This window comes from Bactrocera dorsalis, chromosome 4 (genome assembly GCF_023373825.1).
Source record: "Bactrocera dorsalis isolate Fly_Bdor chromosome 4, ASM2337382v1, whole genome shotgun sequence".
NCBI lineage: Eukaryota > Metazoa > Arthropoda > Insecta > Diptera > Tephritidae > Bactrocera > Bactrocera dorsalis.
The window spans coordinates 6,342,967-6,356,157 of NC_064306.1; the positions used below are offsets into that span (position 1 = coordinate 6,342,967).

Here is a 13,191-nt window from a genome sequence, read left to right on the forward strand (position 1 = left end):
AAGCGGAAAATAAGCAAATGTTCATTCATCCAGCAGTTCCGGCACCACACTGATAAGCGCGTTTATCTGTACATGTGTAAAAGAGGAACAAAGAAAGCGTGTAACTACAAGCCTCACACCACTGACCTAAACTACACTACAGAAATGAATGCAGTTCAATGAAATTTTTTGCCTGCTACATAGAGCAAACTAAAAATTTGCATGTGTGTTTGTGGGTAGGAATAGCGTTCGCACGCTTGTTGTTGGCGCAAACTGTTGCTCCACTTGTTAGCATTCAACAGTCTCTACCTTTACATACAATACGTGTATATAGCTATGGATATTGTTGTGCTCGCAGTTCAAGGAGAAGTTACAGACGCTGGGCGAGAGCGGCGCTGAAACGCGTGAGCGCCTTAAATTCCAGTGGAAGTCGACAATGGAGAGCGTCGCTAACACGCGAGAGAAATGTAGAAGGAGAGCGCACGCAGGGAAATACTCCAATGTGTGATTTGTAGACCTTCACCGGGTGTTAGTTAGCAGTAGTGCCTCAAAGGGAAATGTAATAAATTATTTAAAAGCATGGAGAGTTTGTACCTGCAATTTAAAGCAGCGTAGTCTTCGTATTAAAGTGGTTTAATAAAATATGAATGAAAGCATGAATAACTGAAGATTTTTGTTAGAGATCTCGTGAGCTCACGTCTGAACACTATTTGACTAAAGGATTGTTTCGAACTTTAGCAAATTGGGAAAGATTTGGTGCTCTATCTAATCAACTGTACGGCTTTGATAACCTGGTAAAGTGAAGAAATGAATATTTGGACTCTCGCTGTCACTCAAACTATTCTACTTTAGCCGGTTTTTGTATGAGAAGTTTAATTGCAATAACTTGTACGCTCTAGAGACCTCGAAATCTAATTTCTCAATACATAATATGTTCTTAGAGGAATTTGAGTTAGCTGAGAATTGCTTACGAAATATAGGTCTCATCAAAAGAACAGCCGTCGTCCAAAAAAACGAGGGTTTTAAATGGCAGAGCGGATGAGACTCGACTGTTCAAAACCCAACAACTCGTCTATGCTTCTAAACAGAGTTCATGTCGCGAAAAGTTCGATGAGACTTCTTATTCTTCAATTTTTGCCTTTGCAATGTCAAACTTAGCAAGGTTGGCCTGGCCGCAATGGTATTAGCTCTAAACGAACATTATCTAACTGGCACTCTCGCAGTGAGAAGACTAAATATTTTAGAGGATGGTTTAAAGATGTGTCCGACTTGTATGGAGATATATAGACACTTTCTGCTCCACTATCAACCAAACACAGATCTGCGCATCACAACAGACTTGTGTGTTTTGCTGTACAAGTGGGATCGTTCGTACCTTCACAAGAATCAGTCTGATTGTCTAACCTAACCAACCTCTACCCTTTCAAAGAGCCTGCATGATTATTGACAACAAGGTTTCACAGAAAGTGTGATGAATTGATGGACATCATAAAATTTCTATAGATTAGCCTCGAATATGAAGCTTAAGTCTGGAACACTTTAGCAGCAACTAGTTCGGATCGAAGAAAATATGGTTCCAGGTTAAGTCACAACTGGATTACGAAAGTTCCGTTCAAAAAGGCTTCCCAAAAGAAAAGCAGTTAGCAAAACACCTCGACATAACTTTAATACTTCGAAACACCGAAAAAACGAATATTTCTGCTTAAACATGCCAGCATTTCATATGCACCAACCCTCACGCATCAACTATATTAACTCACATGCTCAAAGATCCCGCCAACTGGCGCGGCAGATAAAAGTTCTTACAAAGACCGCATGAATGAAAGTTTGTTTGGAGACTATCCTCGCCAGCGGCCACCTGCAATTGGAGACTTTCAGGTGCAAAATTTAAACCGAAAACATACATAAAAATTTCCCTTCAATGAATAGCTCAACAGCGCGCTAAACTACACACACACACACAGCTGTGGGTATTTCCAGCGCGCTTCACTGGTTGCCGACCCACCGCAATATGCTGCGTATGTGTGTTGAGTGCGTGCGCCGAATGGTTGGCTAGCCAGTTGGTCGACGGGCGAACAGGCGCCAAAGCATGCTTCGGGGCGGCCGAGTTGCCCCTGACGAGCAGGCGAACCGGGAGAGTGCAGCTATTCGTTACACACACAACGTATAGTTGTGCGCCGCGTGTGTGTGTGTGTGGACAGGGAAATTTTTGGAATTTTCCCTAACATTTCGGCATGCGACTGAGCAACAGCTCTCCAATGTGACTGGCCAAGACTAGTAGGCTTTCAGCCTCCGAGCGGACAGCAACACGAAATTCCTCCCTCCGAAGGGATGCGCGCGTACGGTGAAAATTAAGAGTTTTTTCAGTGTGGTGTTTAGACAGACCCATGTACATACAGTGTTACAGGTGCGCACAGACATATACACATACATAAATATATATATATAATATAACATATGGTATGTATGTAAGCGTAAATGTGTTCGCGCGTGAAAAATTCAGTGTATAAACTCGTGCAGTAAATACTTTGTGTGAAAAATAGAAAAAAAAAAGAAAAAATAAAATTGAGAAAAAAGTTTACAAATTTTGCAAATTAAATACAGTAAATATTTAAAGTGCAGTGAATGGAAAATGCGCCAGTGGCAAAAGCAAATATGAAAATTTACAAAACAAAAAATAAATTTTTACGTGCGAAAAGTGTGTGTGAGCAGCCTTACTGTAATTAGAGCGGAAATTCTGGTGAAACTTGTTGGGGTCGTGTAAAGAAAACTTTGAACTTTGTAAAAAAAAAAAATAAAAATAATTTAAAAAAATTTAAATAATTTAAAAAAATTTCAATATTAAAGAAATAGTGAAAATTTACAGGAAAATTATGAAAAATTACATGATGAAATGGTGAAAAATTAAAAAAAAAATATTAAACCAAAAAATACACAAAATATTAATAAAATTACAAAAAAAATATTAAAAAATATTATTAAAAATTATCGAAAGAAAAGGTAAAAAAAATTACCGAAATTAAAAATATTGTTTAAAATTTTAAAATTGTATGAAAAAATCTGAGTTAAGGCTCAACAAAATCAAGTGTATGTGCTGCAGTGTTAAAGTGTTTGCAAAAAAATCCTAAGTTTTGTCGGCGAAGCAGCAGTGTTTTGGAGCGAAAAATACAGGAAAAAAGGTAGAATATATGAAAAATAAATAAGTAATTAAAAAAAATGAATTTTGAAAATACGGTGTAATTTTTCAAAAGACATAATAAAAATGTAAAATAGTTTTTCTATCTCCGATAGGCTCAAGTAAAATATTTTCAATTATTTGTTAAGTCTCAAAATGAAATAAAAACGTTCTCTACAATATATTTGAAATCAGTTTTCTAAGGAATTCTTAAAAAAAATGAAATGAAATTGAGATTGCTACAATATTTCCGAAAAATTGCTAAAAATATTTATTACTATTATTTTTATTTAAATCTGCTGTTTGTGAAATTTCTAGAAAAAAAATAAGATCCCTACAAAATTTCTAAATCATTACCAAGTTCCAAGATTTAGCAATAAAATTTCCTTCTAAAATATATTTTGGATCCATTTACAGTGGAATTAAAATAAATAAAAATTGCATTGCAACATACACAAATTTTTGCTAAGGCTCAATAACAAAAAGAAAATAATGATTAAAAAAAATTAATAAAAATATACACAACATTTGCAAGTCTTTGCTTAATATTGAAGTAACAAACATTTCTAAAATATGTTTTAAATACTTTTTCTGTGGCATTTTTGCAAAACAGAAGAAAAGTTGACATAGCCACATTCCAAGTTTGAAAACATTTTTTTTGATAAATTCTTTTTTACATAAGTATTTTAGTTTAAAAAAGGAGAATTGAGAGCGCCACAACATTGTTAAGGTTTCGATTTGAATAAATGTCTCTTCTAATATAATTTTGAAACTGGTTTCTATAGCATTTGTTCAAAAAGAAAATAAAATTGAGATGGCTCAACTAACTGAGGATGAAAAAAATTGATAAAATATATTCTTACGTAAAAATATACATAGTTCTTTTAAAACCTGCTTCTTATAGAATTTATCAAAAAAAAACACAACTTTTCAAATTTTTTTTGGATTTTTTGTGCTTTTCACATAATAAATTTTCGCTCTTTAATATAACATTTTTTTATACATTTCGGCAAAATTTAACTTTTGAAAATATTTTCCTCCGTTTGAAGAAAAAAAAATCTATTAAAAATTTTAATTGTTAAAAAATCTCGATATTTTAATTAAAGAAATATGTTATTTTGGCTACTGAATTTTCTTAATAGCGAATTTTCTTTTTGTTTGAAACAATTCTATGCGACAGAGAGAATAGATAGGAAATTTTAGCATTTTTGCGGCAGAGAGAAAAAGGGTGTTTAAGAATTTTTGCAAAGAAAAAATTGTTGCTTTCCACAAAGTAATTCTGGCATTAAATTATATATTACATACAGTAAAAAATTTAAAGAAAAAAATTTTGTGTAATTTCTTTTTAATAAATTAAAATTTTTTTTTTATTTATTTTATTTTTAATAAATTAAAATTTTTTTATTTATTTTATTTTTAATAAATTAAAATATTTGAAATTAATTAAAATAAAAAAGTTGGGAAATTTATACTTACAAAAATTGCATTAAATTTTAGCATTTGTTTCAAAATTCGTAAAAAACCTCGAATTAATTATCGGTGTTAAAATGATTGGAAAAAAGTTTCGAAGTGAAAAAATTATTCAAAGCAATTTTAATGCTAAGGGTGTTCTCAAGTTAACGCCAATAGTGATTTGGAAATTAGAATTAAATAGATATCTTTTGATTGTCGTATTTTTACTGAATCATAAAGTACATAAGATAGGGCTATTTATGGCATATACATCGGGCAAATATCTTCCACGGCTTTCCCTAGCATACTCGTTTGTCGAAATCTTCCATGATTATTCGGCATAAATGACGCCGTATAAATAATAAAATAATAGATGCAACGTTGAATCTTCTTGTTAAAAGCACGCATGGTTGTGGGGTTGTTGCAATAGACCTGTGTTAAATCACACGAGCCAGTTTTGATTCGAGAACGTACACGACTTGGAAATGTCTCTGGCAGCAATTGTGTTTCCCGTTCTTAATGACATTTGGCACCTACTTGTTTAAACCACATATTGTCCACATTAATGTCATCCAATTACGGCAAATAGAACTCGGTTTATTATATTGCTATAACAAGCACCAGTCTCAGTCACTGCTTGAACAGCCTTATTGCAATTATGTCTCCAGCCCAAAATCCAAAGCAACCAGTTACATGTGGACTCTCAGAACCCCAAAACGCTTCGATTTCAACGCTTAGAATGATGGGAAATTAAAATCTTGCCTTTATTTTGGAGCACCATTTATTATGAATTCGTTAAAAATATGCATATTAGTTGTTCATATTTCAGAAACTCGAAAAATTTTAAACAAAAATACTCAAAGGTTTTTGATCAAGTAGCGCATGTAAATAATAAACAAAAATATTTGTAAATGTTGCTTCAAAAAATATATTAAAAATATACAGTGATAATTTAAAAATATTAATTTAAAAAATCGTATTAAAAGTTAACAGTTAATCAGTTCATTGAGACCAAAATTTTTTAAAAGTGCATTATTTTTTGCGTATATTTTAGGAAGAAATAAAAAAAAATCATATTCGTTACAAAAAAGTTTAGCTGCATTTGTTTCAGAAAAAAATGGCCTGGATATTCGATTCGCTATAAGTATAACGCAATAGTTCAGTTTTGAATAGTTTTAAATTTAGTTTTCGATTTGCTGCAAACATTTTTCCAATACAGGAAATGTCCGAACTATACTTTACTCTGCTTATGTGAGCTTTAAAGTAGCTTATCTTTAACCAATTTGCAATAAAATGAGATATAGAAGAAGACAATCTCAACATATCATGTCTGAAGTGATGCTCATTCTTTTTTCGATATGCTTGGTACATCATGAATTTGTTCTAGAAGGGCAGATGGTCAATAAAGAGTTCTATTTGGTCATATTGAGGCGTTTGCGTGAGAATATTTGTCGAAAACGGCCGGAATTGAGGAAGAACAATTCATGGATTTTACACAATGATAATGCAAAATCGCATCGAGCCACGATTGTGACTGAATTTAAAGTCCAAAATGCAATAAATATCATTGATCAACTACCGCATTCATCAGATTCGGCACCGTGTGATTTTTTCTTGTTCTCCAAACTGAAATTGCCGCTCCGTGGAAGCCGTTTTCAGACGATTGAAAAGATAAAACCAAATTCGCTGAAGGGGCTGAAGGCTGAAGGCACAAGTTAAAAAATTTCATTACAAATTTTAAATAATTTCCAAGTATGAATTTAATAAAAAAAATATATGTGCCTATTGACTACAAAAAAAAATCTTCAATTTAAAGTTAATCTTCATTTGCATACACGTACATATGCCTGAATTTCACAAAATTCATATGTATGTATACTCATATGTACCAAAAACCATGTATAGAATTAAAAACATACATAAATACATACATATGTATGTGTTTACCTTTCCAACAGCTTTTTGCATGAAACTCATTCTAGTTATGCTGGTAGTTGATATTAGAAACGTTCATTTCCTCTAGTTGCAGCTCAAGCACACACGCCCTCATTTACCGTTAGACACTCTAATTAAAGTGAGATTTGCACAGAGTGCGGAAAGCAGAAAAGTAAAGAAAAATAGACAAAGTTGAGTGAAGCCAAGAAGCAGTTGAGCTCTATAAAGATAGTGAATATACATAAATATGAGAAAAGTCTAAATTAAAGCGGGTATATTTTAAAAGATAGACACACATGTACATATATAAATTTATACACGAAAGCGCAAAACTGCAAAGCAAAGGCTTAGTTTGTAGAAAAAATTATAAAAAAATGGTTGCAAGCAGGCAAAAAAATTATTTTGACTTTAAGGATTTGCTGAACTAATTTAAGTTGTGATTTAGACGAGTTTTTGTCTTGTAGTCTGAGCTATAATGGTAAACTATAATGATTTAATCTTAAATTTTGCTGAAATATATTTAATGTGTTGGGTTTTAACTTTAAATTTGAAATTTAAATTTATACGAGTTTAAGATAGCTTTATACCAGTTATCAGCTTACATTAATTTACTAACTATTAGTTTTTATACCTTATTCTACTACTTTTAGTACCAAAAATGTGTACAAGACATTTTATACCAGTTTATACCAGTTTTTGTTTTAAGCATATTGAGCTAATAAATGATTAAATTCAAACTGTTGAAGTTCAACTTTAAAGTCAATATTTTAGTTTATACCACTATAATCTTGCTCTGTGCCAGCTAACAGTTTGCGTCAATTTACATAATATTAGTTATTATACCTTATTTTACTATTTTTAGTACTAAAACAGTGTGAAAAATATATTATACCAGTTTATACCAGTTTTTGTTTTAAGCATATTTAGCTAATTAATAACTCTTAGAGCGCTCAATAAATTGTTTACCAATTTATACCAGTTTGGATACCTAACAAAATATTTTAGAAGCCTGCTATACCACCGTCCAGTACAAAAAAATTATACTGTATGCTAGGAGTTTATATGTACATATATACAAATTCTGGCAATGTTGTATATAGACGAGCAATGGAATTTAGCTCGCTGCTGCCATGAATAGTATAACCGAGTAGCGTAATGCATTGTTATGTACACAAATATACAATATCTGCTTATGTACATACATACATACATATGTATGTGTATGAATATAAAAGCGCGTATAAATAGGTAAAATGTTTTTCCACAAAGTCTACTATGTACTAGCTAAACTTAGTGTATACACACGCATATTTGTTTAATTGTGTATTGATTTCTTTTTGCATACCAATATACTTGTATGTAGCAATTGGCAATATTGGCGTTTTGTTGCTTTGCTGTCCTTGTATATACCGAAAGTAATACAGAGCACAAGTCAGTTTAATTTATTGTGAATGCAAAAGTAAACAAAAATCGCCAAATGATATTGAAATCAATGCGAAATGAAATGAATTCGAGTTGTGTTGAAATCACCAGCGTACACGAGCGTGCGTACCGCCACACATACATGCGTACATGTGCATAACTAAGTAAATGACGCTGTAGGTACTGTTAGTGTGCGCTTAAATGTATACAAATTGAATATATCCGTTGACCGGCCATAATTTTATCTTAAAGTTGGTGAACAGTATGTATTATCAACGTTTTCCGAATATGCGTGTATGTGTAACCGAGTTCGACGAATTAAATTCGAAGTCATAAATATTTTTAGTAGCGAGTTTGACTGACCTTTGAACATTTTGACCATTTTTATTAAAAGCACATTTGCACATTGAATACAAAAACTTAAGAATTAAATAAAAAAATTCAACTTTAATTTTTCGGAAGGTTTTTTTTTTTAATTCTAACTGTTGAAAATAAATAAAAATTCCAATTTTGAAAATGTCTTTTTTAAAACATAATGTTTAAAATTTAAAAATTCGATTTGAAATGTGAATAGAAATAACAATTTTATCGATACATCTCTTTATTAAATAATGAATTAATTTATCTAAAAATTTAATTTTCCAAAATTTTTAAAATTTTCAAAAATTTAAATTTTCCAATTCTTTTTTTAATTTTCAATAAGAAATATTTATTAATTTTAATATTCATATTATCTAACTTGAATATTCAAATATTTCAATTTTCCAATTTTTTTTTAATTTTCAATAAGAAATATTTATTAATTTTAATATTCATATTATCTAACTTGAATATTAAAATTAGTAAATATTTTTTATTGAAAATTAAAAAAAAATGGAAAATTTAAATTTTTGAAAATTTTAAAAATTTTGGAAAATTAAATTTTTAGAAATTTAAAAAATTTTTGAGAAAATTAAAATTTTGAAATTTTAAAAAATTTTGCAAAATTTAATTTTGAAATGTGGAATTCCAAATTTTATATAAAATTATTAAAAAATTGTAAATTTTACATTTAAAAATTATATGTGTATGTATTGTAATCAATAATATATTATAAAATTTTTTGAAAATTTTTTGAAAATTTTATACCCAAGATTTTTCGACAGCTTTCAAATTTATTGAATAATTGTAGAACTCTGAAATCAGTAAAGTATTTGTATACTTTTTAGTTTTGAAAAAATCGAAAAAATTATTTTATAATATTTTTTAAATGGAAAGTTCTTTACGAAAGTATACAAAGTGAAATTTAATATTATTCACTAAAAAAAATAATTGAAATTGTTGTTTTTTGGTTAGAAATAAAAATTTTGAGTAATCCATCGATAATTCGAATTTCATATTTAAAAAATTTAATTCATTGAAATATTTGCAAAAGCGAACAAAATAAATAAAAAGTTTGGGTTTTTTGATTAAATTTTGCACGAAAATATTGATATCATGACTGTTTTTGTTTTACAGAAAATTATTAACAAAATTGTTTTTAGCAAAAAGTTTTTGGGAGAATTTCGGAAAAGCTAAGAATATTTAAAGGAGAAACTACTTAATACTCAAAAAATATTTTCCTTACTCCATTTTCCATTATTTACCGTTGGTTATTAAACTTTATTCTGACCTTAGAAGAGAATAAATTTCTGTACATGAGAATATTCTATACATACATATGTACATCTATTACGAATTCACCATACACATGTACAAAAGGTGAAAGAAATCGAATATCGCTTGGCAAGAAGAGCTAATTTTCAGCGGAAGTTTCTTATTTTTTGTTGCGCTAGTCTTTTGTTTGTTGTTTATAAGCTAAAAAGCACGTGTGCTGGAGTAAATTTTTTGAAGGTGATGAAGCACTTGTTGTTAGTCATAATGCTTGGCAAAGATATTTCTATATTTTAGGAATTTATTTAGAATATTATTTTTGGCAACATATTTGAGTTTCTTGGCAACATTAAATGCGGGTTATAAAAAAAGAAAAAATAACAATAATGAAAGAATTTTTTAACCTCCTAACGATCAAGTAGATATGTATATGCACAAACATTTTTACTCGGTCCAAATAGTGAAGTAGATGGGAATAGAGAGCGATAAATGGCTATAGAAATAAAATGGACTTGAAATTTTTTTATATTTTTTTTATATTTTTTTTTTATAATTTTTTTTTTAACTTTTTAGAAATATTTAATTAAAAATTATAAATAATATTAACCCTCTAATGTCCGATTTTATGTAGAGTAAAATATTCATCAATTCGAAAGTGTGAAAATGAAATTTACACACACCTCTACCAACGAAACTAAAGAGCAAAATATCGCAAATATTAGCTAACGGAAAATTCATTGCAGTTTTGACTTTTTCAATTTTACTTTTGTTTACAAAACCGTTGCAAATGTGTTTGTATATACATATATAATTGTATAGGTGTAAATATGTACACTGAAAATATAGACGTGTGAGTTAACGAACTGTGTTTGCGTTTACAAAGTAGCAACAAATATATTTAGATAACAGCGGACAGCAAACAGCTGCCTAGTGGCACAACTATGCGGACAAACAAACGCCACTACAATAGAGCGAAATCGAAAAAATATAAATGAAAAATAAATAAATAAACAAGTGAAGTAAATCAAAGAAAACAGCATGAATAACTACATGCATAAGCGGGAAAATGTTGGGAAAATCTCCAAATACCTGCCAAAGTTTGCAGCAGCTGTTGGAGAATATACCGCGATTTCTAAGAATCTGTACTCTGTATATAAATAATCTATATTAATATATTCTAAGCATTAATTTAAAAAAATATATATACATAAAACGTGGAATATATGGAAAATATAGCAATTCGTTAGTTTATACCAGTTGTTATATCATACTTTATACTAGTCTATAAATAAAAAAAATCAAAAGTGTAGAAAGTACGAATAATCTTACCATTCGTCAGCTTATACCAGTTTTATACCAATTTATACCAGTTTTTATACCAGATTATTAACATTTTTATACCATTTTTTAATAATAAAAACATTTTGTACTGACAACGCCTTTCGCAGCTTGTTTTTAACTAAGTTTTATTTATAATTCAGAAAAAAAATTTTAATTGGTATAAAAAACTAACTATAAGTAAAATTTATAGGTGAAACCATGATAAAGGCAAATATTTCCATGTTTGCTTATGTTGCATAGTGCGATTTTTAATTTTAAAAAATATTATCACCTCTATTTACATGATATTATTATTATACCAGATTTTATACCATTACTTACTTTTCAATTCGTGTTCGTTATATAACTTATTATTTGATGTTTGCTGAATTTATGTTGTTTAAAACGAAAACTACTGTTCTTAGGAAATACAACTACGACATTTTATACCAGTTATGCGTGATATGCAAACAATTGTAAATTTATTTTAAATATTTTTTTGGTAACAAGTTAGCATTATTGGTACTCATGTCAAAATACCATGCTATTGACAATTTTCAAAAACTTTACAAATATGGTATTATGGTAATTGTTTTTAAGCCAGTAATATGGTAAAATATTATACCAGTTTTTTCGAGAGAAAAGATTCCTTTCGTAACTGCAAAAAATAGTGTTTATGCAAGTATACATGTTGTCTTTACACAATTTTATTAATTGTTTTTTTTTTATACCAGTTGGGAAATTCGAAAACAAATTCAAAACTACTTTGACAAAAAAAAAACCTAAATGTTTTGATTTTTAGCGCTACATGACTGCAATTATGATATAATGGTAATTGTCTTTAAGCCAATTGTTTGGTAAACTATTATACCAGTTCTTTTGAAATAAGAAATTCCCCTCGTAAACTCAAAAATACTGCTTAAACAATCATAGTTATTGTTTTTATACAATCATATTAACTATTATTATTTATACCAGTTTTTTGTCAAAATATTATACCAGTTACATTACACCATAAAACGACATACGTGTTGTAATGCCAAAAATGTTTGAATTAGCAAAAATTTATGGGACCTAATCGAAATAAAAGCATTTTATACCATATTCAAATCTTTGACTATTAATTTTTAATTGTCAGCGCGTCCGCGAGTGGCTCATCTAATTACGCCAGTTATGTTCAACAATTTAAAACATCGGCATCACTTTTGTGAACTAAAAAATTAACGAAATGGTCTATTCATTTGGGGAGCCTTAAAAAAATGTATTTATACCAGTTTTTAAAGTTCGATGTTTCTCTCTTTAACTGTCAACGCCCACAACAAATATAAAGTCTGCGCATAAAAATTAAGACTGAATTAACTTTGTTTGTGAATATCCTTGTGCCATCCTTGCACTATCCTACTAGCCGAAATTAGCCTCAGGCGTCTGCACTGATTCATTTCACTGATACTGTTTGTCGAACTTTCAGACACACCAAAGTACGTAAAAGAAAACGGCAGCAAAATAAGAAAACGAACATAAAATCAAGCGAATTGCTTGCAGGCAACTCCAGTCAGCAGCATTTACAACTTTTCTTCAGAGTTGCCTCTACAAGTTTTGTTGTTGTTGTTGTTTTTTTGCATTTCTTTCTTTTTTCCAATTCATTTCTTGTTTATAGCATTTATTTATTTTCCGCTCCGCTACCACATTGTAGTCGTGCGCTTATCCGCTAAACAACCAACCAAAGGAACAAGTGGATAGAGCGCAAACAGTAAATATCGACAAGAAAATATCTACACTTTAATTTCATCAAATCGTTTGTGCGCGATTGAGTTGTTTCCATTTGGCTGCCGGCAAAATGGCGCAAACGACAATGCGAGCGCTGACAGCGAACGGCACAAGCAATAATCTGAAGAACAAGCGGCTGCAGCAAGAACAACAACAACAGCAAGTGGAACGAGTGAGTGAGTTGTCAGCGCTGTGGATTGACATGTGAAAACATGTGTGCGTGTGTGTGTGTGTGCCAATAGCAATTGCTATAAAAATCCATACACGCAGCTGTTGCAAGCAGCCGTCCATGTTTGCGGGTGGATGTGTTTGTGTATTGAATTTGTATGCCGATATACGACAACAATACGAAAAAATGCAACAAAAATTCCGAAAAAAATCCTTTATTGGTTTTGTAAATAAAAATAAAGTAAAAATTCATTGCATATTGAAATGTTGCCAAGATTTAGACAACTGCGGCTGCGGCGACCTCCACTTTTCAATCAACTTTCAACAAAAATATTGAACGC

At 30.2% G+C, this 13,191-nt stretch overlaps 1 protein-coding gene across 1 annotated transcript in view; it reads left to right on the plus strand.

Moving 5' to 3' along the window:
* Positions 1–2,219: 2,219 nt before the first annotated feature.
* LOC105232238 (voltage-dependent T-type calcium channel subunit alpha-1G) overlaps positions 2,220–13,191 on the plus strand; it is a 227,316-nt gene continuing 216,344 nt past the window's right edge. The window contains exon 1 of the mRNA XM_049454459.1: positions 2,220–3,158. The gene's annotated coding sequence lies outside the window, so the exon portion shown is untranslated. The remainder of the gene's footprint in view (positions 3,159–13,191) is intronic.